This window comes from Aotus nancymaae, unplaced genomic scaffold (assembly GCF_030222135.1).
Source record: "Aotus nancymaae isolate 86718 unplaced genomic scaffold, 86718_ANA_hifiasm-v0.15.2.pri h1tg000025l, whole genome shotgun sequence".
Lineage (NCBI taxonomy): Eukaryota > Metazoa > Chordata > Mammalia > Primates > Aotidae > Aotus > Aotus nancymaae.
The window spans coordinates 21,479,022-21,506,378 of record NW_026988438.1 but is presented as its reverse complement, the minus strand read 5'-3'; the positions used below and the strand labels follow the sequence as shown (position 1 = coordinate 21,506,378).

At 38.6% G+C, this 27,357-nt stretch overlaps 1 pseudogene; it reads left to right on the top strand.

Annotated features, from left to right (window-relative positions):
- Nucleotides 1-7,894, top strand: part of LOC135276507 (uncharacterized) — a 47,118-nt pseudogene extending 39,224 nt beyond the window's left edge.
- The last annotated feature ends 19,463 nt before the right edge of the window (nucleotides 7,895-27,357 follow it).

Here is a 27,357-nt window from a genome sequence, read left to right as displayed (position 1 = left end):
TGTTTAGTTGCAAGTCAAAGTGTGCATTTCTTCAAAAATCATCAATTTATTCATCTTTTCTCCTTTGTTTTAGTCGGATAATTGCTAAATTATTTTTCCTTTTATTAAATAGGAATTTCTCTTTTTTCTCTATTTTCTCAGAATTCTACTTTGAGTTTTAAATAGACAGTAATCAGACACAATAAAAGAATAAAGTGTGACAATTCTAATAAATACTCTTCTTGGAATAGGAAATAGAATGAATTTAAAGATCATGAAAGCAATCATAATAAATTTGGCTTAAATGATTAAAAATCTCGATAAGCACAGATAACATTTTTGTTTATCCATGAATATAATATAAAACTGATTTTTCAACAAACATAGCTAGAAGAAAAAGAGCATAATAAGATAATTAAGGAGTGTTTTAGGAAACAAAGCTACATTAAACATATTTTTATTTACCTAAGGAAAAAAACCTCAAAGCAAAAATGATCTTTATCAAATAGACTTCTTCTTTAGGAGCTTACAGAGACATTTAGAATTAAAAAAACTTCTTAGTCTGATAGTAACTTAAGCAGATATCCTGACCCAGCAACAACAATGTCACAGCTGCAGCACTAACATAACCACCAAACAACTTTAAATTGTTGGTTCAGCTGAGACAGCTTAGCTTGTCAATCAGATCTACTCTGGCTGGCTTTGTGTGAGTGGGCACCTCTCCTTCCTGCAAAGGCTTTCCTAGGAGTCTTTCCAGTCAGAGTCACGGACCCTTTGGCTTCCTCTACCAGGAACTCTCCTCAGGTAGGTTTTGATTTGTATTCTAAGGGAAAAGATTGAATATGGAAATTCTTTGGAGGGTGGGGGTGCAAAACACGACACAAAAATAAGCAAGAGCAACAAAACTCATAAAACTTGGCTCATAACAGAAGTTCTTTTTTTTTTTTTTAAATTTTGGAAACCTGCAGAGTGGCATTTGAGTATTTCATTTCTCCCTCAAGAGTTTCTCTTTCTGCCAACTTGTAGAATTCCTCATCCAATCTCTCTGTCCAGGGCGTGTGCACACACACACTACAGGTGATGTGTTGATGTGATGGTGCTGAAACTGATACAATCTTTAAAAATAAATTCTTAGAACTTCATGAAATTACTGTTATTTGATCATTAGTTAATCCAAGACAAAGTCAAAGGTCTATCTTCCTTCGATAGGAAACTTCATAAGTATATAAATTCTGTAAACCGGAAAGTGACTGAGGCAAGTTTCAATTGATTAGAGGTTTCTTTAGCCAAGGTTGAGGACATGCCTGGGAAAAACACAAAGCACAGAATAACCTGTGACCTATGCTTTTTTCCAAAGGGGATTTTGGGAACTGCAATGTGTAAAGGGAAAGGAACAAGCAGAGGGGGAAAAAAAGGGAAGGTAGGCAGTAAGGTTCTCATTAGCTTCAGTACATCTACATTTTACATGTGAAAAGAGTAAAGGAAAAAGCTAATTATGTGTTGTCATGCTCGGTACATCTCTCTCTCTATATATTTTATTTCAATAGGTTTTTGGGGGATGGGAAGTATTTGGTTACATGAATACATTCTTTTTTTTTCTTTTTCTTTCTTTTTTTTTTTTTGAGACAGAGTCTCGCTCTGAAGCCTGGGCTGGAGTGCAGTGGGGCAATCTTGGCTATCTGCTTCCCAGGTTAAAGCAATTCTCATGCCACAGCCTCCTGAGTAGCTGGGACTACAGGCCTGCACCACCACGCCTTTCTAGGTTTGTATTTTTAGTAGAGATGGAGTTCTAACAGGCCAGGCTGATCTCAAACTCCTGACCTCAAGTGATCCACCTGCCTCGGCCTCCCAAAGTGCTGGAATCACAGGTGTGAACCATTGTGCCTGGCCCATGAAAAAGTTCTTTAGTAGTGATTTCTGAGATTTTGGTGGGCCTACCACCTGAGCAGTGTACACTGTACCTAATGTATAGTCTTTTATCCCTCATCCTCCTCCCGCCTTTTCTCCCTAGTCCCTGAAGTCCATGTATTATTCTTATGCCTTTGCATCCTCATAGCTTAGCTCCCACTTATGAGTGAGAACACACGATATTTGATTTTTCATTTCTGAGTTACCTCACTTAGAATAATGGTCTCCAATTCCATCCAGACTGCTGCAAATGCCATTATTTATTCATTTATGTGGTTGAGCAATATTACATAATATATATGACACATTTTCTTTGTGCAGTCATTGATTGATGGACGTTTGGGCTGGTTCCATATTTTTGCAATTGTGAATTATGCTGCTGTAAACATGTGTATGCAAGTATCTTTTTCCTATAATGACTTCTTTTTCTCTGGGTGGATATTCAGTAGTGGGATTGCTGGATCAAATGGTAGATCTACTTTAAGTTTTTTAAGGAATCTCCACACTGTTTTCCATAGTGATTGTACTAGTTTACGTTCCCACCAACAGTGTAAAAGTGTTCCCTTTTTACCACATCCATGCCAACATCTATAATTTTTTGATTATAGCCATTCTTGCAGGAGTAAGGCGGTATTGCATTGTGGTTTTGATTTGCATTTCCCTGATTATTACTGATGTTAAGTATTTTTTCATGTTTGTTGGCCATTTGTGTATCGTCTTTTGAGAATTGTCTGTTCATGTCCTTAACCCACTTTTGATGAAATTGTTTTTTTTTTTTCTTGCTGGTTTGAGTTCTTTGTAGATTCTGGATATTAGTCCATTCGTGGAAGTATAGCTTGAAAGGGTTTTCTCCCAATCTATGGGTTGCCTGTTTGCTGTGTTATTTCTTTTGCTGTACAGAAGCTTTTTAGTTTAAGTAACTCCCATCTATTTATCTTTGTTTTTGTTGCATTTGCTTTTGGGTTCTTGGTCATGAAGTCTTTGCCTAAACCAATACTAGTAGAGTTCTTCTGATGTCATCTTCTAGAACTTTTATGGTGTCAGGTCTTAGATTTAAGTCTTTAATGAATCTTGAGTTGATTTTTGTATAAGGCGAGAGATGAGGATCCACTTTCATTCTTCTACATGTGGTTTGCCAATTATTCCAGCACCATTTGTTGAAGACGGTGCCATTTCCTCACTTTATGTTTTCATTTTCTTTGTTGAAAAGCTGTTGGCTGTAAGTGTTTAACTTTATTTCTGGGTTTTCTATTCTGTCCCATTGGTCTACATGCCTATTTTCATACCAGTATTATGTTGTTTTGATGATTATATCCTTATAGTATAGTTTGAAGTCGGGTAATGTGATGCCTCCAGATTTGTTTTTTTTTTTTTGCTTAGTCTTGCTCTGGCTATGTGGGTTAATTTTTGGTTTCATATGCATTTTAGGACTGTTTTTTCTAGTTCTGTGAAGAATGATGATGGTATTTTGATGGGAATTGAATTTAATTGTAGATTGCTTTTGGCAGCATGGTCATTTTTACAATATTGATTCTACCCATCCATGAGCATGGGATGTGTTTCCGTTTGTTTGTGTTGTCTGTGGTTTCTTTGAGCAGTGTTTTGTTGTTTTCTTTGTAGAGCTCTTTCACCTCCTTGGTTAGGTATATTCCTAAATTTTTTATTTGCATTTTTTGCAGCTATTGTGAAAGGGGTTGAATTTTTGATTTGATTCTCAGCTCAGTTACTGAGTTGGATCAGGCTGAATTTATTGATTTGAGTCTACCAAGTAGGGACTCTGCATTTAATGTTGTAACTCAGGGAATTAAAAAAGGTTCTAATAATTTATTTGCTTGGTTGACTGAAATATGGATGAAAAGATGGCCTGCTATGAGCGAGCTGGAAATGTCTGATCTCCCTTGGTTTAATGTAGAGGAAAGGATCCAAAGGCTTAGGGAGATTGGGATGCTGAACTGGATTAGTCACTTTATACCTACTCATCCCAGCCAAGAGGGTCCAGAATGTATACCCTTGACGAATGGCTTACAAAATAGATTCATGAAAGCAGCATATGCCTCTTTGAAGAGGCCTGTAATTGCTCTTCTCTGTATGTCAGAGTTAATGGTAGGAACCACAATTACTCGATTGCAAAATTTAAATACAATGGGAATAATTGGATCCTGAGGTGGCAGGGGCTAAGTGGCAGCACTCAACTGTCAAAGGCAGGGTGGGCGTAGCTACCATAATGGACAGCAGAGGCAAAGCAGCAATCAGAATAGTCTGACTCATGTAGAGCTCTGGCATTGGCTAATTAATCATGATGTTTCCAGAAGTGAAATTTATAGGAAGCCTACTGCATTCCTTCTTAAATTAGACAAACAGAAAACTTCTAGGTCGAATGGACAAAAGACTAATCTGAATTTTAAAAACAGAGAATCATGGACCCCAATCAACTTCCAGACTTGAGCCTGTTTACAGACCCAGAACTCTTTGAATGAAGGCAAGTCTGGGTCCCCTTAAGGAAGGACCCTGCTATTTTACCGACAATTTATGTAGTGAATCTTTCTCCCATCCTTCCTCAAGGAGACCTCTGTCCTTTTACCATGGTAACTGTGCATTTGGGAAAGGAAAATAATCAGACATTTTGTGGATTACCGGACACTGGCTCTGAGCTGATATTGATTCCAGGGGACCCAAAACATCATCGTGGTTCTGCAGTTCAATTAGGGGCTTATGGAGGTCAGGTAATTAATGGAGTTTGAGCTCAGGTCTGACTTACAGTGGGTCCAGTAGGTCCTCAGACTCATCCTGTGGTCATTTCCCCAGTGCCAGAATGTGTAATTGACACAGACATACCTAGCAACTGGCAGAACCCCCATGTTGGCTCCCTTTCTGGTATGGTGAGGGCTATTGTGGTGGGAAAGGCCAAATGGAAGCCTTTAGAGCTGCCTCCACCTAGACAAATAGTAAATCAAAAACAATATCACATCCCTGGAGAGATTGCAGAGATTAGTGCCACTATCAAGGACTTGAAAGACGCAGGGGTGGTGAATGCAACAAGATTTTCATTCAACTATTCTATTTGGCCTGTGCAGAAGACAGATGAGTCTTAGAGAATGACAGTGTATTATTGTAAGCTTAACCAAGTGGCGACTCCAGTTGCAGCTGCTATGCCAGATGTGGTTATACTGCTTGAGCAAATTAACCTGGTATGCAGCCATTGACTTTGCAAATGCCTTTTTCTCCATTGCTGTCTGCAAGGCCCACCAAAAGCAATTCGCCTTCAACTGGAAAGGCCAGCAATATACCTTTACTCTCCTACCTCAGGGGGTATATTAACTCTCTGGCTTTGTGTCACAATCTTATTTGGAGAGAACTTAATTGCTTTTCACTTCTGCAAGATATTATAGCGGCCCATTACATTGATGACATTATGCTGATTGTATCCAGTGAGCAAGAAGAAGCAAACACACTGGATTTATTGGTGAGACATTTGTGTGCCAGAGGATGGGAAATGAATCCAACTAAAATTTGAGGACTTTCTACCTCAGTAAAATTTGTAAGGGTCCAGTGGTGTGGGGCCTGTTGAGATATTCCTTCAAAGGTGAAGGATAAGTTGCTGCATTTGGCTCCTCCTATAGCCAAGAAAGAGGCACAATGCCTAGTGGACCTATTTGGTGTCTGGAGGCAACACATTCCTCATTTGGGTATGTTACTCTGGCCCATTTATTGAGTGACCCAAAAGGCTGTCAGTTTTGAGTGGGGTTCAGAACAGGAGGAGGCTCTGCAATAGGTCCAGGCTGCTGTGCAAGCTGCTCTGCCACTTTGGCCATAAGACCCAGCAGATCCAATGGTGCTTGAAGTGGCAGTGGCAGACAGGGGTGCTGTTTGGAGCCTTTGGCAGGCTCCCATAGGTGAATCACAGCAGAGGCTTCTAGGATTTTGGATAAAGGCCCTGCCATCTTCTGCAGATAACTACTCTCCTTTTGAGAGACAGTTCTTGGCCTGCTACTGGGCTTTGGTGGAAACTGAACATTTGACTGTGGGTCATTAAGTCACCATGTGACCTGAACTGCCAATCATGAACTGGGTACTCCCTGACCCATCTAGCCATAAAGTGGGTCATGCACAGCAGCATTCCATCATCAAATAGAAGTGTCAGATACTTGGTCTGGCTTGAGCAGGTCCTGAAGTCACAAGTAAGTTACATGAGGAAATGGCTCAAATGCCTCTGATCTCCACTCCTGCCACCCTGCCTTGTCTCCCCTAGCCTGCACCAATGACCTCATGGGGAGTTCCCTATGATCACTTGACAGAGAAAGAGAAGACTAGGTCCTGGTTCACAGTTGGTTCTGCATGATATGCAGGCACCACTTGAAAGTGGAGAGCTATAGCACTACAGCCCCTTTTTAGGCCATCCCTGCAGGACAGCGGTGAAGGGAAATCTTCCCAGTGAGCAGAACTTGAGCAGTGCACCTGGCTGTGTACTTTGCATGGAAGGAGAAATGGCCAGATGTGTGATTACATACTGATTCATGGGCTGTCTCCAGTGGTTTGGCTGGATGGCCAAGGACTTGGAAGAAGCATAATTGGAAAATTGATGACAAAGAAATTTGGTGAAGAGGTATGTGGATGGACTTCTCTGAGTGGTCAAAAACTGAACATATTTGTGTCCCATCTGAGTGCTCACTTAGCAGACCTCAGCAGAGGAGGAATTTAATAGTCGAGTGCATAGGATGACCCGTTCTGTGGACACCACTCAGCTGCTTTCCCCATCCACCCCTGTCATTGTCCAATGGGCACATGAATAAAGTGGCCATGGTGGCAGGGATGGAGGTTACTTGTGGGCTCAGCAACATGGACTTACACTCACTAAGGCTGACCTGGCTACAGCCACTGCTAAGTGCCCAGTTTGCCAGCAGCAGAGACCAACACCAAGCCCTCAATATGGCACTATTCCTTGGGGTGATCAGCCAGCTACCTGGTGGCAGATTGATTATATTGGACCTCTTCTATTGTGGAAAGGGCAGAGGCTTGTCTTCATTGGAATAAACACCTACTCAGGATATGGGTTTGCCTATCCTGTGTGCAGTGCTTCTGCCAAGACTACCATTTCGGACTCATAGAATGCCTTATCCAGCATCATGGTAATCCACACAGCATTGTCTCTGACAAGGGCACTCAATTTACAGCTAAAAAAGTGTAGCAGTGATCTCATGCTCATGAAATTCACTGGTCTTACCATGTTTCCCATCATCCTGAAGCAGCTGGATTGATAGAATGGTGGAACGGTCTTTTGAAGTCACAGTTACAACTCCAAGTAGGTAACTATACTTTGCAGGATGGGGACAATGTTCTCCAGAAGGCCGTGTATGTTCTGAATCAGCATCCAATATATGGTACTATTTCTCCCATAGCCAAGATTCACCAGTCCATGAATCAATGGGTGAAAGTGGAAGTGACACCACTCACCATCACCCCTAGTGATCTACTAGCAAAATTTTTGCTTCCTCTTCCTGCAACATTACATTCTGCTGGCCTAGAGATCTTAGTTCCAGAGGAAGGAAAACTGCCACCAGGAGACACAACATTGATTTCATTAAACTCGAATTTAAGATTTCCACCTGGACACTGGGCTCCTCCTACCTTTAAGTCAACAGGCTAAGAAGGGAGTTACCATGTTGGCTGGGATGAGTGACCCAGGCTCTCAAGACGAAATCAGTCTACTACTCCACAACGGAGGTAAGGAAGAGAATGCATGGAATACAGGAGATCCATTAGGGCATCTCTTAGTATTATATGCCCTGTGATTAAGGTCAATGGAAAACTACAATAGACCAATCCAGGCAGGACTATGAATGGTCCAGACCCTTCAGGAATGAAGGTTTGGGTTACTCCACCAGGTAAAAACCCATGACCTGCTGAGGTGCTTGCTGGAGGCAAAGGGAATACAGAATGGGTAGTAGAAAAAGGTAGTCATCAATACCAGATATGAGCAGGTGACCAGCTGCAGAAGTGAGGACTATAACTGTCATGAGTATTTCCTCCTCCTCTTGTTAAAAACGTCTGTGCATGTATACACTTGTACTAAGAAACTATCTTCATTTTATTTCCTTTTTGTTTATCATGTGACATAAGATTTATTGACATCATGTCAGCATTTAAGTATTGTTAACTTTATGTAATAGTATTTGGGTTAGGGATTGGTGCATTTCCAGTTGTACAGAGGATAGTTGTATTATGTTAGGTGTAATTATGACCTCATCATTGTCTTTATTTGAAGATTGTGTATGATCTCCGGAGATGTGTATGGGTTCAAGTTGACCAGGGGTGGACTTGTGTTGGTTAATACTGAGTGTCAACTTGATTGGATTGAGAGATACAAAGTATTCATCTTGAGTGTGTCTGTGTGGGTGTTGCCATAAGAGGTTAACATTTGAGTCAGTGGCTGGGAAGGCAGACCCACCTTTCATCTGGTGGGCACAATCTAATCAGCTTCCAATAAATATAAAGCAGGCAGAAAATCAAGAAAAATGCAAGATGTGCCTAGCCTTCCAGCCTATATCTTTATCCTGTGCTGTGCTGGATGCTTGTTGCTCTCAAATATCGAATTCCAAATTCTTCAGTTTTGGGACTCGAACTGGCTCTCCTTGCTCCTCAGCTTGCCATACATACATACATATAAACATAATTAGTTCTGTCCCTCTACGAGGACCCTGACTAATACAATGTTACTAGAACTATGGGGGCTTTAAAGTAATGAATTGGTTCCTTTGCTCTGTTTACTCATTCATTATTTCAGAAGTATTTATTTAGTGATGTCTGCTGGGCCCAGATTCTGCTAGGATTGGTGAGAAAGACAAACTATGTGAGATCTTGACAAAATATGTGAGATCTCTTTCTCTCTGTGACAGTCAAGTTGAGGAACACGAGACAGAAATCCATGGAATAATTTGAGAAAGATTTCAAGGCAAATACCTGATAGTCGAGAATGGGAAGAATTCTTAAGTGTGGTAGGAATTCAAAGTAAGAGAAAGGTCAAGAGGAGCATAGGTTGTCTGGGCCTGGCAAGACTTCTTGGGAAAGACTTGCAGGGAATAAAGAGCTCTAAGCAGTGAAGCTGTGTCAGACATTGTACTCATTGTTAAACACATATTAGGAACTGGATTAGAAAAGATAATAAATGTGTAGGCTTGTCCAAAGGTCTAGTATGACCTTTCATTAGTACACTGATGTTTCCATTTGCTGTACAGTACCTTAGAGACTTTAACTGAGTCCAAGATGCTTCCCTAGGTGGCTAATTTATGACCTTAGGCGTGTTTAGCAATCTTGAGCTACTGCCTCATTGAATTCTTCTTCATTACATAATTAATCTTAGACTTGTCAGTAACTTTTTTTTGGGTGGAGGTAAAAGAAAGACAAATAATATTGATTGTATTTATTAGGACTTGTGCTAGAATTTCCAGAATGTATAGAAAATAATAGTGTAATCTAACCAAAAAACTACTACGGTCCTCTTGACACACCCAATATTCATGATTCTCACTGAAAGTAGGTTGTTTTTTCTAGTCCTAGCTATCATGGAGAGAAATTATATGACTAGTCATTTAACTATTGCATAAAGGACCAACTCACAGAACATAATAAAATAATATAATAAATCAAGGAGAGTGTAAGGCTGTGTTTTGCATTGAAGAATGAATATGAGTAAGTTTAAGCAAGGTTCTTCTCCACTAGACTTTTAAAAAATGAATAATAGAATGTAGTTTGTCATGAATACAAATTATATACAAATGTCAGAAGAGGAGAAAAGCAAGTATGTAATTCAAGTTTTAGTATTACCTTTTAAAGTATATGACTTGTCAGATAGGACAGACCAAACTACTGAGTTACCAGTTCCATAAAATGAGAATACTGTAGTTGTTTTCTGATGTGCAAAATACCGCTAGATACTTAAAGAAAGAGGAAAAAGATAACGATACCTCTAGGTCTTTAAAAATAAAATGAACTCATTTCCCAAGATTAGGAGGAGTCAAATAAGTAGGCAAAGTTGATTGCTTGCTGTAAGCTATCCATATCATTTCAACTCTAAGATATTTTATTCTTAGCCCATATACAAAAATGCACTGTCATTTATGATCTTCAACAGTATAGGAAAGGAATGGAAACAATTTAATCAGGGATCTCTGTGTTACTTGTAAGTCATTGGTATGCTAGCCAATGATTTGCTCTCAGCTGGGAATAAAATTCTTGGAACTGAAATCCGTACATCACTCCTCCTCTATTTCCACTTTCAGGGTTGTGTCATTCTCAATTCTTCCTATCTTTAACAGAGAACACTCTAAACCCTGAAGCATCTGATGGTTTAGTGAGGCTTATTAAAATGTCTAGACCCACCTAAAAAAGGCAAAGTATTACATAAGTTGGCAGTTCATATGCTTTCTTTTACCCTTCTCAAAGTTTTTCATGCATATAAATATACCCTTCCAGATTGCAAGTCTTCTGGGGGCAGAGACTATCTTCTATTTCTTTTTATTTACTTCCCTCCTTCTTGTCATCAATGTGGCACTTGCTCCTTTCATCCTTCTCCATGATTCCCTCACTAATTCAGAAGATACAGATTATTCTTAATATTCACTGCAAAACTCTTGGGGAGATAAATTGACAATTTCCCTAACTATAGAAAGAAAAAATCTGAACCAACAAATTTACTAATACATCTTCACTCTTTGGTTTATTCATTGTGCATTTGTATTTTGTGAACTTTTTTTTTCCTCATGGGGGATGAAAAACTACAAACAAAAGGATAAAGCTGAGGAATATTAGGGTTCCTAGCTGTAGGCTACCCCTAAACCTTTATAGGAAGGATTTTGCAGGCAAGTCAGGTAGAATCCTGAGGGAGCAATTTCAGGGCAGAGAAAGGCAAAAGGAATCTAGTTCAGGTGAACAGAGAAATATTTATTCATTAAGACATAAGTTAAGGGGAAGAGGAAGTAGAAAGGCTAGAGACCTCTGAAGAAAGAAAATAGTTATAGATTTCTAGAAGGATATATTGTAGGAGAATCTGAAGTCGAGAGTACCAGCCGAGGGCATTGTATTGCTTCCTCTTGAGGAAAAGAGGCCTAAGGTTCAATTCATTTGTTTTAAACTAATAACAAAAAGGCTCTCAGAGCAACCCTGTGATTTTAAATACAAGTCTACGAAGGAAAATGAAGCTGCAGTATGTGACCACTGGTGTCATAAATAATATTAAATTACAAATCAGTGAGTGACTTGAAAGGAGATTAAAATTTGTGTTTGTTAGTCCACTTTTAAACCTTTCTTTTATAAGGCTAGGAAATAAAGTTATACAAAGTTTAGCTAGCTTTTTGTAAGATAATCTAAAAGCACCTTTTCCACCTTCTGTTCTCAGAATTGGCAGTGAAAAATTGTTCTGATCACAGTTTCTTGAAGTATAATTACTTTGTCAAAAGAAAATATAATTAGAACTATTTTAAAAAGTGCCATAATTGTATTTAAAGATTTGATAATTTGTTCATGTATAAAATGTTCTGTAAATTTAGCAACAAGCAGCAGTAGTGAAGTCAGGAAATGATCTGACAGTTTTTCTCTTTCCTGTTTTAAAAATACCATCTATTCTACCCTTTTATCTATTCAAAGAGACATAGTCAGTTTCAGCGGTGGATTGAATTAAACGCTTGACACAGCTTTATGAGCATCAGGTCCATTTATTTCCTCTGTCCCACTGCACTTTTTCACACATCTCATACCATAGCCGCAGCAGAATAACAACAGTAAGTGCCGCTAGATTCCAATACACCCCTTCAGGTCTCTTCATTCATAAACTCAATTAGTATAAATCTCTTCCTTCTTTCTCATCCCTGCCCTGAAAACTCTGGAAATTCCCTCCTTCCTTCTGCTATTCTTATTTATCACTTAAAAAATCTCTTCTATTTGGCAGCAGTTTGATAGTTTGAATTCTTGTCGTGTTGCCAACATGCCGATTTGGATCAATAAATCAAAGCTTTTTGGAATAAAATATTTCTTAGAAATGAAAGGGGCTCCTTTTTCACAATCCCTAAAACTACATAAAATACTGAGTTTCAAAAAGACTCAGAGACACCAAGTTTTGGAATTGGGTAGGCAACAAATGTAAAGAATTAATTATTCTTGGTTCATATCATCTAAAATTAGAATTGTTAGCACCAAAAGAAATAGATGACTTTCTCCTCTTTTTCTGTTTGTGTGTGCTCTTCCTAGTCCCCACCTTTGTCGTCTCTGGGACTTTGGCAATAGATGAGGGCTGGATCTTTGGGAGGGACTTAGAGGACTGGTAAGGAGTGGAGGCACTGAAGTCAGATGCCTGGACCTTGAATCTCAGTTCACTTACAGTTTATTTAGCCTCACTGAACTTCAGTTTCTCTACCATATAAGGTGAGAGTAACGATAGTATCTATCTCTTTCGGTCGTTGTGAAGCAGTTTATATTAGTCTGTTCTCACACTGTTAATAAAGACATACCTGAGACTGGGTAATTTATAAAGGAAAGAGGTTTAATTGACTCACAGTTCAGCATGGCTAGAGAGGTCTTGGGAAACTTATAATCATGATGGAAGGGGAAGAAAATACATTCATCTTCACATAATGGCAGGAAAAAGAAGTGTCAAGCAAAAAGGAAAAAGCCCCTTATAAAACCATGAGATATCATGAGAACTCACTGTCACAAGAATAGCATGAGGGTAACTACCGCCATGATTGAATTACCTCCCGCTGGGTCCCCTCTACATGTGGAAATTATGGGGACTACAGTTCAAGATGAGATTTGGGTGGGGACAAGCCAAACCGTATCATAGAGTTTTTAATTATTACTGTTACCATGATGGATTAAACATTGCTTAGCCAAATGTTTCAAACATACGAGGAACTAAGATGGATTCTCTAGGACTGGAGTATTTTCTCCTAGAATTCAACTTCTGATTAATTGACAGTTACCCTTAGTTAAAAATCACATAAATTTCTAGTTATTCTTCTCTCTCCCTTCAACCGATTTCTAATTGAAATAAATTCTGCAATGGTCATTTTCTAATTTGAAGTAAAATATGTATATGAATTATTTGGATAAAATACAATTTTTTTTTATTACTGAATTTTGTTGTGTGATCTGAATTACTAGTTGAGGTCAGAGTATCTGGTAGACCACAGAAATATATGTGGAGAAAATAAATTTCAATCTCTCATTCTAAGTCTTTTTTTCACTATGGTCTGATATTGATTTGCAGAAATGGAATGGATGGAAAAAAGAATGATAATCTATTTGGATAATTAATTGAACAGAAGAAAGAAATTCAATGTCAGCTTTAGTTGCAATGCGGTAATGAATTCTCATTTGTGACATACATTGTTTAGCATGAAATCAATAAAGAATAGGGCATTTTTCCTATAATGTTTTATTTCATCTTAAACATTTACATTTAAGCAATTTATTGACCATATTTTTCATATTCTTCAGGTTTAAAAAATTTGAATTATAAAATAGATTCAGTTTTGTACCAAATTATAATGACACCAAGTAAATTTGTGAATAACTAAAAGTATTTGTTTTATCTTACTGAATAATGCTAGATCCTTGAAAGTCTGTTTGAATTATTATCATCTGATTCCTAAATATGAATATTCTAACCTAGTAACATTGTAGAAACTGCCCTTTAGTTTCTTAAGGGGGCATGATACCCTCACCTGGCATTGAAAACAGAATCCTTAGAAATATATGAAAACGCTTTCCTATGTAAATATGTGAGGTTCCAAATGATGCAGACCATTGACTTGGTTATGGAGATGACCTTGAACAGAACAAACTAAAAATGAATGCTTAGATAGAATCCTTTTTGGAATAAAGAATATTCATAGAGGTAGGTTTGACTCAATACCTTTAGCTTTGGCCAAAGTGACAGTGACTTAAGTCATAAAGTATGCAAGGTAGAATTATAAATCGTTTTTTTTTTTTTTTTTTTTTTTTTTTTTTTTTTTTTTTTTTTTTTGAGACGGAGTTTCGCTCTTGATACCCAGGCTGGAGCGCAATGGCGCGATCTCGGCTCACCGCAATCTCCGCCTCCTGGGTTCAGGCAATTCTCCTGCCTCAGCCTCCTGAGTAGCTGGGATTACAGACACGCGCCACCGTGCCCAGCTAATTTTTTGTATTAGTAGAGACGGGGTTTCACCATGTTGACCAGGATGGTCTCGATCTCTTGACCTCGTGATCCACCCGCCTCGGCCTCCCAAAGTGCTGGGATTACAGGCTTGAGCCACCGCGCCCGGCTATAAATCGTTTTTAAAAAGCCCAAAGGGCAAGGGATAACTTCATGTTTGACCATCCTGACTATTAACAGAGCTCTCATGTTTGACTGTGATTGTCAGTTTTGTGGAACTGGCTAAATGCTCATTGTTGACTGAAGGGAAGTAGTGCATTGGTAAACATTCCAGGAACAAAAAGTTAATAATTTTGACTCAGTTTGAATTCCCAGAGGGAACATGGGACTGTTTTTCTTTATTTGAATCTGCAGCCTTGAGCTGAAGAAATAAAGCCTGCTACAGTATATGTGTTATTAAATGCTGTACCTTGCCTCAGACCACAATGTAACTATCATTTAAAGCTAACTATATGCTACATCTCATTGGGAAAATGACTTGTATAAGTCCTTAAGCAATCTCTAAAGGCAGTGGGTTGTGTATATACCATATGTCTTGCTAGTTGGGTTGAACAGTAGCAATATTTGCTATAATATCTTTTTTCTCTTTTTTTTTGGTCAAAACCTAAGGGCAGACAATTTTTAAAAATGTTTTTCTTCTCTAACAGTAACTGTTCAATGAACTGAAAAATCATTTTCATGGTGATTCAGAATTATAGAATTTATTTCAAATTTAGCAAACATTTATTGGGGCCCTACACTGTGCCAAGCACATTGTTAAGTACTTGGGGCCATAAAGGTGAATATGGCTCAGTTCAGTCTTAAAGGAGTTGAGAATATATGGGTGACATGGACTTCTAAAAAACAAAACAAAATCAAAAATGCTTGCTAGACTAAACGTTAAAGACAGAGGGTTCACTCAGTTGGGACAGATTTTCTGCAGGCAGAGAAAGAGGAAAGAGGATTCCTATTCTTGAGGTGTAGAGGTGTGACAGATCATATTGCCGGTAGGAAACAATGTGTAGTCCAACATGTAGCAAATTATAACATAGCTTGTTTACCACTTTTGTTACTCTCCAAGGGCTTGGTCGTCTTCATTGATTGCTTCCTACCTTTTCTTTTATGAGTCCTATAGTGTATCGCTTATACAACCCCTGTATGCTTAAAGGATGGGGAACTATAGTCATTAAATGCTGGAAAGAAATTGATCTATGGTGTCACTCAGTTTTTTAGCTGGGATGCACCATTTGAGTTTATAAATGTTACAGTATTCATTAAACACCTTGGAATTGGAGCTGCTATTAATTTTACGTAGTCAAAAATCTTCACTGGAGGATTGATTATGAAGTTGGCTAAAGATTAAATAAGAGTCTTACTTTGGAGCACTGGCTGAAAAGTAGTGCAGATAGCTTTGGCATGGAGATTGAGCTTTTTTATCTGTGTACCTTCCAAATATTGTGGTTCTTAGATCACAAATGTAATCTATATTGTACTTATCCGAGAGTATGTGCTCAACAAATATTTATGGAAAGAATGAAGGAATATAGGAGAACACAGCATCTCCACTGGATCAGATAAAGCCACAAATCTCGGCTTAGACTGTTTACATTTTACAGTGAAGATAGATGTCATGATCCTGAGTCCCTATTCCAGAATAACAAAATATCCTCCTAGAAAGAATACAAAATCCAACAGTGAATTCTGGTCTAGGGGGTGGGATAGAGAGAGTTAATAGTTGAGGGAGGAAAGTTTTTAAAGGAGCTGTTAGAAGTAGCCTGTGGTGTAGTCCAATAATTGTTGATTATAAAAGTCACCAGCTTTTAGTTCCTGCCTGTGGTTTTAATTAGTTGTAATGAATGTAAATCATATGGTCCTCTACTGACCTGCTCAAGTTCATTTCTCACTAGGTTGTCTGCAGCTGGTTGTTTCAGGATTAACTGTCACACTTAGGAAAAAAATCTGTTGTTTTTCACAAAGCCTTAAGCAAGGGTGATTTTGGGAATGAAAGTTAGTCCATGCAGAGCATGTGGCTTCAGTGCTTGGCTTGCATGTGGTGACCCCCATAGGTGACATGAGAGAAGACACATAGATGCTAAGTGGGCAGAGACCCTGGATTTCATATGCAAAGTAAACCTCAGAAATGCCCTTTCTAATATTTGCTTTTTAGTAATAATATGTTAATGAGTACTTATTGGTTATAATTATGATTAAATTGGACTTTATTTTAAATTTTGGGGGAGAGATGTAGGGCTTGAATTTAGTGTAACATATTGTGAGATTAGGCCCCATTAGTCATAGAGTTATGAAGTCTGACTGTACTTTTGAATCACCTGGAGAGCTTTGAAAAATCCAAAATCTAGACCTCACCCTGGATCAGATTATCACTTCTAGGATATCTGGTTTAGCAAGTCTGGGATTGGTCTTTCTCATAATTTTTTGTTTAAAATTATATATGTCTTACAGAAAAGTTGCAAGAACTTATCTGCTACCTACATTCATCAGTTTTTAAGGTTTTGTCATATTTGCTTTATCATTTCCTCTTTTTATGTATACTGATATTTTTTCTGAAATGCTTGAAAATAAATTGCATACAGTATGCCTCTTTACCTAATGATTATTTAGTATACATTTCCTAAGAATTAGAATATTCTTTTACATAGTCAAATTATAATGATCAAATTCAGGAATCTTAACGAACATAGTTTTTAAATTAGTAGACTTTATTCTTTGTTATGGCAAAAAGTATTGTATCAATATACAATACTTTAATCTGCAGCTGGGCATGGTGGCTCACGCTTGTAATCCTAGCACTTTGGGAGGTCGAGACGGGCAGTTCACGAGGTTAGGAGTTCAAGACCAGCCTGGCCAACACAGTGAAACCTGTGTCTACTAAGAATACGAAAAATTACCTGGGTGTGGTGGTGGTGCCTGTAATCCCAGCAACTCAGGAGTCTGAGGAAGGAGAATCACTTGAACCCTGGAGGCAGAGGTTGCAATAAGCGGAGATCATGCTACTGACTCCAGACTGGGTAACAGAGCAAGACTCCATCTCAGAAAAAGAAAAAACATAAAATAAACCAATACTTTAATCTGCAAACCAAATTCTAATTTGGTCCAATTATCCCATAGTGTCTGGATGTTTACGTGTCAATTTGACTGGGCCAGGGGGTGCCCAGATATTTGTTTAAACATTCTGAGTATTTCTATTAGAGTGTTTTTGGATGAGATTAACACTGAAATCAGGAGACTTAGTACAGCAGATTGCCTTCCCTAATATGGGTGACATCATCCAATCAATTGAAGGACTGAATAGTTAAAAAAGGCTGTTAACCCTCCCTCCCAGGTAAGAGATAATTCATCGTGCCTGATGATCTCTGAAATGGAATGTTGACTTTTTCCTGCCTTTGGATTAGAACTGAAACATTGGTGCTTTCTGGATCTTGAGTCTGCTGGCCTTCAGACTAGAGCTATACTATGGGCTCTCCTAGTTGTGCAGCTTGGTGACACTGCAGATCTTGGGACTCGCCAGCCTCCATTATTGCTGTACAGGAACAGATTTATTTTAAAGGATTAAATATCGGTTCTTCTCTGGAGAATGCCGACTATACGTATTCTTCTACAGATTGTTTTTTCCTAGCACAGGATCCAGTCCAGGATTGCATGCTGCATTTAGATCCATATATCTTTAGTCTTCTTTAAACTGGAACAGTTCCTCAGCCTTTCCTTGTCTTTCACATCACTGACATTTTTCTGAAGACCACAGGACAGTTATTTTACAGAAAGTCTTTCTCCTTGGGTATCTCTGATGCTTCTTTATGGTTACATTCAGGTTATATATTTTTGGCAGAATACTTCATATGAGTTGTAATTTTTTCTCCTATCCAGAAGCACATTTTATTGGTGACATTAATTTTGATCTCTTGGTTAGGTTGTTGCCAGTCTTCCCACTGTACTGTTATTCTCATATTTTACTTTGGAACTAAGAAGTAATTTGTGGGAAGATACTTCGAAATTTTTATTCTTTTTAAACTTTTCGGCGCTAGAATTAGCGCCCACTGATGATTCTTGCCTAAGTCAATTTTTACCAAGAGAGTTGTAAAATAGTGATTTTCTAACTTGGCTTCCCTTTATTAATTAGTTGACATTCTGCTGTAAGAAAGAGCTTCTTACTTTCCCATTTATTTGGCTATTTATTATCAATAAGAATCCAGGGATGATTCTTCAAATCAGTGAGTTTTAATGTATCACTCTTCATGTTTATTTGTAATAAAGTTATTCTAGATTTGACTAGTGAGAGGCCCTTCAAGTTGGCTGCTATATCTTCTTGTTATTCTGTTATAATTTTTTAGCACTTATTTTTATTTTGAAACATGAAGATGATTCTTATTCACTTCATACCTTCCATGTCCCAGCCCTACAGGATTTAACCATTTGTCCAAGGACCCCTTGTTCCTTTTAGTGGGGAGAGGTATTTGGAAACCAAGGTCTAAGTGATACTGTATTTTATTAACAAAGTCAATCATTAGAATAAGCATAGTGATGTATGATTATGGGGGAAGATATTGTGAAAACTAGAACTTTGGAGTAAAGTTGCTGATCAATTACTAAAACCAAGAAGGAGGAATACATTTAATTAAGAAAATAAATAGTTAAATATTATGATAGTTGATTTTCAGTCTTAAAAAAAGCGTTACTAGAGTCAAGAAAAAGGAAACAATATTTTATAACCTTTTTTTTTTTTTTTTACCAGTAAGCAGTGTTATTTTTGTTACAAAAAACTGCCACAGCCCCATGCTTCTGCAAAATGAATGACACTGTTTAGGTCTAAATCAGTTGCAAAATGACCAAATCGTGGCAGAGACAAAACAGATTTGACATATAACTACATTGCAGATAAGTATTTGAGAAATAGGGTATTGATGCAATTGATGAGTTTAAGAAACAGCAGTTGCTTCAGAACGGAAGACATGAAAGATGGGCAGGTCAGATCTATGCTGTGGCTGAATCCTGAGGAAGTAGCAAAATATTACACCCCAAAGCAGGAAGAAACTAGAGAACCACTGAAAACTGAAACGTGGAAATTAAGAGCTCTTCTAGAAAAATTAAAAAATAGTGAATTAAAACGTATAAAAAACAAAAGTGAGTTGCTCAACTAAGTCTGAAAACAATGTGTTGTTGTGAGAACGCATATATAAGTAGCCTCACCATACTAGGAATGAAATTATTAATCAGTCCAACAGTTTTTCTTTGAGGTACAGAAAACTTATTTGTAAAACTTATATTTACACATATAGTAATGAAATTTTTTGAGCCATATTGCCCGTAATGGCAGGATATGGGATGGTGGTGGGTGTTACAGGCCTAGGATTGGCTAATGATGTTACTTACAAAGAATCAGGGGCTTTTCCATGTGGAAGAAGGTATTTTCAGTTTTGATGTTAAACAGAAAGTAACATTTCTAGCAAAAAAAGTAAGAAAACTATGATATTGTCAAAATATGAAGCATACTGATGTTGATCATAGCAGAGAGAACAGAGACCCAACATACTGAGGCTACTTGGAGAAAAGAAAGTCACTGACTCATTCAGACTTTTCTTTTAATAAGTAGAGGATGACGCTAGTGTCTCACAAAACATGATGGAGGAAAACAAGTATGAATCAGTGGTTAATACCTGGTGTTTAACGATTTTACTGTAAGCAGTGCATGAGCGACAATGAAACATTTTGCGCAATATGGTAGAAATTTCAAAGTAGGACTCATATAGGGTACACCTGATCACCAGACCTGAAAGAAGAGGACGATAAACCTGGGCAGAGAATGCAGTATTTTCGTGATGACTGTGACTGAGGCACCTCCTCGGTTTCTTGGTGAACAGAAGCTGGAAGTTGCCATCAGAACTTTATATGCCCTATTTGCATTTATAGATAAGAAAATGTGTTTAATTATTAATATACAAGGGGGTGGAAGAGTTTGGTTGATGGATTTCATCCTGGAAGCGATAACTGTCACCTATGGGAAGCTGTTTGGTATAGGCAGACTTTCACTCAGTAATTCACTCAGGTGACTAATTACAGGATTTTCCTAACATCGTAAAAGCCTAGAGATGTGCTTTTTGCATGACAAGAATAATCAGGCCTGGAGAAGAACTCGCATCATGTGTGCAATGCTGATTACAGCTCCAACAGACACCTGTTTAATAGTTTGTGCTGAATGACTATTATGATCACATGGGAGTTTCACATTTCTTCCTGCTGTGGACTTAATTGTGTCACCATCCCCATTCCCCTATCCAATTAATGTACTGAAGCCCTGACCCTCAGTATGATGGCATGTGGAGAAGGGAACTTTGGGAGGTGATTAGGGTTAGATGAAGCCCTGGAGGATAGGACCTTTATGATGGCATTAGTGGCTTTATGAGAAGAGGAAGAGAGAGAGAGAGAGAGCTCTCTGTCTACCATGTGAGGACAGAGTGTGAAGGTGGCCATTTGCAAGTGAGGAGCAGGGCCTCGCCAGGAACCTAATCAGTTGGCACCTTGATCTTGGATTTTCCAATCCCCAGAATTATACATGTCTGCTGTTTAAGCCACCCAACCTATGATATTTTGTCATAGCACCCCTGGAAATCAATTCATGCTCTTCGGGGCACATGTCACTTTGAAAGGCAGTATTGTGCAGCCATAAAAAAAGATGAGTTCATGTCCTTCGCAGGGACATGAATGAAGCTGGAAACCATCATTCTCAGCAAACTAACACAAGAACAGAAAACCAAACACCACATGTTCTCACTCATAAGTGGGTGTTGAACAATGAGAACACATGGACACAGGGAGGGGAGCATCACACACCGGGGCCTGTCAGGGGTTGCAGGGCTAGGGGAGGGATAGCAGGGGGTACGCGTATTGGAGAGGGATAACATTATGAGAAATACCGAATGTAGATGACAGGGTGATGGATGCAGCAAACCACCATGGCACGTGTATACCTATGTAACAAACCTGCATGCTCTACACATGTACCTCAGAACTTAAAGTATAATTAAAAAAAGGCAGCATTGTGTGGTGCTTAAGGGCACAGACTATGCCACATGCCATCTGTATAATCATAAGCAAGTTTCTCATTTTTCTCATCTGTAAAATGGGGGTAAAAATAATTTCTACTCCTACCACGTAGGATTATTATGAGGCTAAAATATGTTAATGCATATAAATTGCTTAGAAAATGTCTGGCATGTGTTAAGTACACATTATTTGTTAACTCCTGTTTGTTGAAGAAGTTACAAATGTACAGTCTTTGGCTTTGAACTAGGTGGACACAGAGTATCACAGTGATAGATGTAAACTAATCAAACTTGTGTTAGAAGATGTGTAACGCTTATGAGCAGTTTATTAGTACCCAAGGGGTGATAACTTTTCCAGTGATAGAATGCTGGGGTCCTCATCCAGAGCATCTATTTTCCTGCTATTGAGGGACCTAGAGATTTCAGCTTTATCCAAAGAATGCTTGGGATCATGACTTCAGACAGGAAGGGAGTATTTTAGGCCATTCAAAAGTGAGGCTTGATGAGTTCATTTCCACTACCCACTTAGCTCTATATGTTCTTTAGCTCCTTTGGGTCACAGGCAGAGTAAGCCTCACCTGGAAAGTGCTGGGTAGACAGCACCACCTTAAGGTCTCGGGAATTAACTCAGGTTTCATTTTTTTCCTTTCATGTTTATGTTGACCTTGCCTTGTACTCAGTCTTTCTTCTTAGATGTTAGAATGCAATCGGTTAATTTCAGCTGAGTAGACCTCAATTACAGAGCCTTTTCCTTTGGAAGATAATTATTTATCTGTGTTTGAGTCTGGGGTATTTTAAGACTCTTCAGTTACACATTTGTGGGCATTCTCCTTAGAATTTTTCTAACCACAGGCAAAGCACAGCCAGTCTTTTGTGGAGGGACACATATGCTGGGATCCTGGGCCCGAGCATATATTCTATAAAAAAAGCATAGTTGTTCTTCTTAATCCCAGAACTCTGTTTCCTGTCCAACATTTTCTAGGAATTTTAAGGGATGACAGGAATAAAGCAGAGGCAGTTGGAGAGAAAGAAGATAAATGATAAGTAGATGGCTGTAGAGAACAGATCAGGGCTGTGAGTGAGGTATAACTGCTGAAGAAATTACAAGGAGAGCAGAAAAGTTATTCTCTCCCAACTCGTTGTTTTCCAACACGGGGTAACTTTCCACCTCGTTCCGTTTGCAAGAAAATAAATTCGTTTATTCTTCTGGGAAAACCAGGAAGTATATACCCTTTGTCCCCAGATAATTTCAGATACTACTTTGTGGAAAAACAAATAAACAAACGAAAACCCAAACAAAATTATTGTGTGAATGTTACTGGCTAACTCTGGACTACAAACTTACCTCCAAGTTTTCAGGAGCTGCTTCACCGTTTTCTTGTGAATGGTTTACAAGGACTATGGGATAAAAGCGATAAAGAGACTCTTGGGACCAGGAGATGAGGATTTCTGTTGGAGGGGCTACGCAAAATGCTTCTGGAAGGTCATCAAGACCTGAGAACCTTTATCGTTCTTTTGGTCGACAAGGAAGGCTTCCACTGGGAGCCGGGGAGTGATAAGCTGCTTATGGTGTGACCTGGGAGGTGCTAAAAGGACTGTCAGATGGTATTTTCCTCACTTGCTTGCCGTGGAGATGGCAGTCTTCGCCATTAGAATGCTTTTAAGGATGGTCACCAGAAAAAACCTCTATTGAAAAGAAATGTTACCTTGGAGGCAGTGGGATATTAGCCCAGACATCAGCTTGAAAATAGTATGCAGAGGGCGAGAGCTGTGAGTTTGAGGGGCTGAGGGTGTGAACAAGGCTAGTGCATTTTGTAGAAGGCTTTGGGAGATAGAGGGTGGTGAGCGAAGTGCAGAGGGCCTTTGCGATTGCCCTCTCCTTAGCAGAGGAACTCAGACTCCAGGTGGCAGATAAAGGCACAGAAGTGGGAGAGCAGTGACTAGAAGACCAGCTGCTTTGTCTCGGGTGGGGTAACTATTTAAGCATTGATATTGCTTGTATTAAAATGGTATTGTAAACAAGCTAGTGTCAAGCCCCAGATACCTGTGCAGAGCGAACCACTGCTGAACTTCAAGGGAGAAAAAGCTTTTTTATTTATTTTTTTTGTTTTCGGAATCCTGCTTGACAGTTGTTTTCATCTTCTGGTAAGGAAGTATGATTAATTGCATGGTTCTGTTGAACTAACCACACTTAGGCATTGTTCCAGTCCATTTGGATGCTTCATTTCAATAAGGCCGTTCTCCAGTTCAGGGGAGTTATCACCCTGCCAGGTTTGCATAGTTTTCTGATTCATGGCTTCACATATCCTGAGTATTTCTGATTAGTTTCAGAAAAGAGAGGAAAGGGCCTCATGAAGTCCTCACAACAATCTTGAGCTGTCTTCTGGTCTGCAATCTGTTTAATTGGAACGGAGCCTATTGATTTCCAAATGAGTCATATGTTTTTCTCTTGGAAGAGATGTCTTTCTTTTTCCTAAAATTGATAATTTTATGAACATAGGCATTTTGTAAGTATCTGTAAGTTTGTAGGAGTTTTTTTTTTTTTTTTTTTTTCTGAACTACATGAAACCTAGCCATTACCAGGTGAACCATTAGTAATGTTACTTTCTATACCAGGATTTAGTTCCTGGGGAATTGTTAATATTGTTTGTATAGTGTTACACTATATATTAATACGAAAAAGTAATGTATCACCACATGACTTAAGGGACTTGATATTGGACGTGAAATTATGATCATGTACAGCTCTAAAGCTATGTACAAAAAAATGAAATTGAATCATTTCATTGACTACAGCACATTTTCTCCCCAAATAAATTGATTTTAGATGAATTCCCTTCATCTCTTCCACCCTGCTGGGCCTGGCTTCTTGCTGTGAGACACAGCTAAGTAGGAAGGAGGCTGCTGTTATTTGGTGGTGAATTAATTCAGCAATTTCAACATTTATCGAGTGCCTACTATATGCCAAATATAGTGCTATGTGCTAGGCATACAGAGAGGAATCACGTGTAATTCTTGTTTTCAAGAGGTTCACTATTGAGTGAGGCCAGAGAAGTGTTTACAATTAGCCAAAATTCATGTGGCGAGTGGTCTCTTAGTGCCAATGCAAAGAGAATGTGTGGAAAAAAGTGATTTCTATTCTTAGGTGACAGCTGAACTGGACTTTGAATCTTAGCAGATGAAAACCTGGAAAGGCTATTTCAGCAGAAGGAAAAAAATAAGAACAACATTCCATAAACTTTAGGTCACCTGCTAGGTATCTGGCTGCAATGCACTATGATTTAATCTGGCATCAGAGATGAGGATTAAATGTCTCATAAATCTGTAAAAAACTTACATTTATATATTGTTTCATAACGGAAAAAGTGTTTTCCCATGAATTATATCATTTAGCCCTCACAGAAACTCTGTGAAATAAGAATTACAGACATTCCTTTGCTTCAGTATATTCAGATTACAAATATTTCCTAATCCATACAGTTCTCCTGCAGAATAAAAGCCTAACAATTCTGCTTTCTACCAACAGATGGCGATAGTGATTCCATACTGTTGGTAGCCACTCTGGGCCTCTGCAGCTTGCTCATAATCAATTGTATACATAGCATTTGTGATAGTTTTAAGTATTTCATAAGTACAGTCATGCTTCACTTAGCGATGGTTCTACATTCTGAGAAATATCTCGTTAGTCCATTTCATTATCATGCAAACATCATGGAGTGTGCTTACAGAAACCTAGATGGTATAGCTTATTACATACCCAGGCTAGAGGGTATATAGCCCATTGCTCCTAGGCTGCAAACTTACCTATCATGCTCCTGTACTGGATACTGCAGGCAGTTGTAATACAACGGTAAGTATTTGTGTATCTAAACATAGAAAAGATATAGTCAAAATGTGGTATAAAAGATAAAGGCTAGTACACCTGTATAGGGCACTTACCATGAGTGGAGCTTGCAGTACTTGAAGTTTCTCTCAGTGAGTCAGTGACTCTGTGGTGAGTGGATGTGAAGGCCTAGGACATTACTGTACACTACTGTATACTTTATAAATGTACACTACTGTAGACTTTTTAAATGCTATACACTTAGGCTATACTGAATTTATAAAAATATTTAATCAACAATAAACCTTATTTACTTTTCTACTTCATACACTTTTTAATTTTCCACTTTTTGACCATTTTGTAATAATATAACTTACAAACATTCTACAGCTGTACAAAACTATTATCTTTTAAAATATCCTTATGCTATAAGACTTTTTCCTATTAAATTTTTTCTTTAATTACTTTTGTTAAAAACTAAGACACAAACATATACATTGGCCTAGGTGTACACAGGGTCAGGATCGTTGACATCACTGTCTTCCACCTCTATGTCTTGGCCACTGCAGGATCTTCAGACCAACGACAGGCATGGAGCTGTTGTCTCCTATGATAATAATGCCTTTTTTGGGGGATACTTCCTGAAGGGCCTGCCTGAGGCTGTTCTACAGTTAACTTTTAGAAAATGAAAGTAAAAGAAGTAGTATACCCTATAATAACAATAACAAGTATAACATAGTCAGTACATAAGCCAGTAACTCAGTTGTTTATTATTATCAAGTATTGTGTACTATACGTAATGGTATGTGCTATCCTTTTAGATGACTGGCAACACAATGGACTTCTTTACATCAGTGTCACCACGAATGCTATAATGTTATAATGGATACGATGTCACTAGGTGATAGGAATTTTTCAGCCCCATTATAATCTTATGGGACCACCATCATATATGCTGTTCATTGTTGACTGAAAGGTCCTTTATGCAGCACATAACTATATTATTAACTGTGTTATGTACAGTAAGTGCAAAGGCAGAGAGAATGTGGCGAATATTGGTAAGGTGAGTATAGCATGATGGTGCCCCCATCATGTCCCCTTGACCTGCTTTTGATGTTAGCTGCAGCCATAGTGTACAGTTGTGTGCAGGCATAGACTTCTTATCACACACCAGTGTCACCCCTCAAGAGTGCACTGGATTCTGCTTTAGGGCTTTCTCTGGACTGATGGGAGCTCGGTCAGACCACATTCAAGGGCAGGCTTCTTGGGTGTAGGGAAGTTAATGTATTGAAGTTAATATAAATCTTCTTTATCCGTAGGCTCCTCCCAGCATTGGTTGAGGGTTGCCCTGTCAGTAGATAATTCTTTATTTATTTTTTCAGTAGATAATTCTTTTTTTTTTTTTTTTGTCCTGAAACAGAGTCTTGCTCTGTCATCCAGGGTGGAGTGCAGTAGTGTGATCTTGGCTCACTGCAACCTCTGCCTCCTGGGTTCAAGCAATTCTCCTGCCTCAGTCTCTTAAGTAGCTGGGATTACAAGTGCCTGCCACCATACCCGGCTAATTTTTGTATTTTTAGTAGAGATGGGGTTTCACCATACTGGCCAGGCTGGTCTCAAACTCCTGACCTCATGATCTGTCTGCTTTGGCCTCCTAAAGTGCTGGAATTACAGGCTTGAGCCACTGCTCCCAGCCTAGACAATTCTTAAATGCATTCCTATGAGTCCTGGCTGAATCGATCACCTGGTGCTACAGCACTTAGTTCAGTAACAAGCCCTTTTATTGGCTTTTCTTCCTTCCCTATCCTTCTCTACTGCCTGATAGCACATTTACTTAGAGACTGCCGCCTTCTTCAGAATACTGGCTCCATAAGGACAGGGACTTTGTTTGGCATCTCAAAGTGTTCCAGGGAAAGAGTGGCAAATAAATATTTATTGAATGAATTAATAGTCAAAGACATATGATGACAAAGAAGAAAATAACTTAGCTGAATTTAAAACTTTAAAGGAATAAACTCAAACTCTCACATTGTAGAAATGCATTGATGCCTACAAGATTAAGCTTTTCTCTCTCACTTTGGACTACAACAGGTGAACTTAGACTCTAACTGGTTGATAGATAAAGAACTATAAGATACTGTTGATACTGTCTATATTTTGTATATGAGGACATTGAGCCTCAGGTAGACCAAGGACTTGGGCAAGACAGAAGAGAATGGCTGAGGCTGTGGCAGGTTGAATAATGCTCACCCAAAATTATCAAGTGCTGATCCCTGGAACTTTGGATATTACCTTCTCTGAAAAAAGGGTCTATGCAGATGTCATTAAGTTCGAAATCTTGAGGTGAGTAGACAACTATGGATTATCTGGGTGGGCCCTAAATGCCACCATATATGTCCTTAGAGGAGCAAAGGGAGATGACACATAGA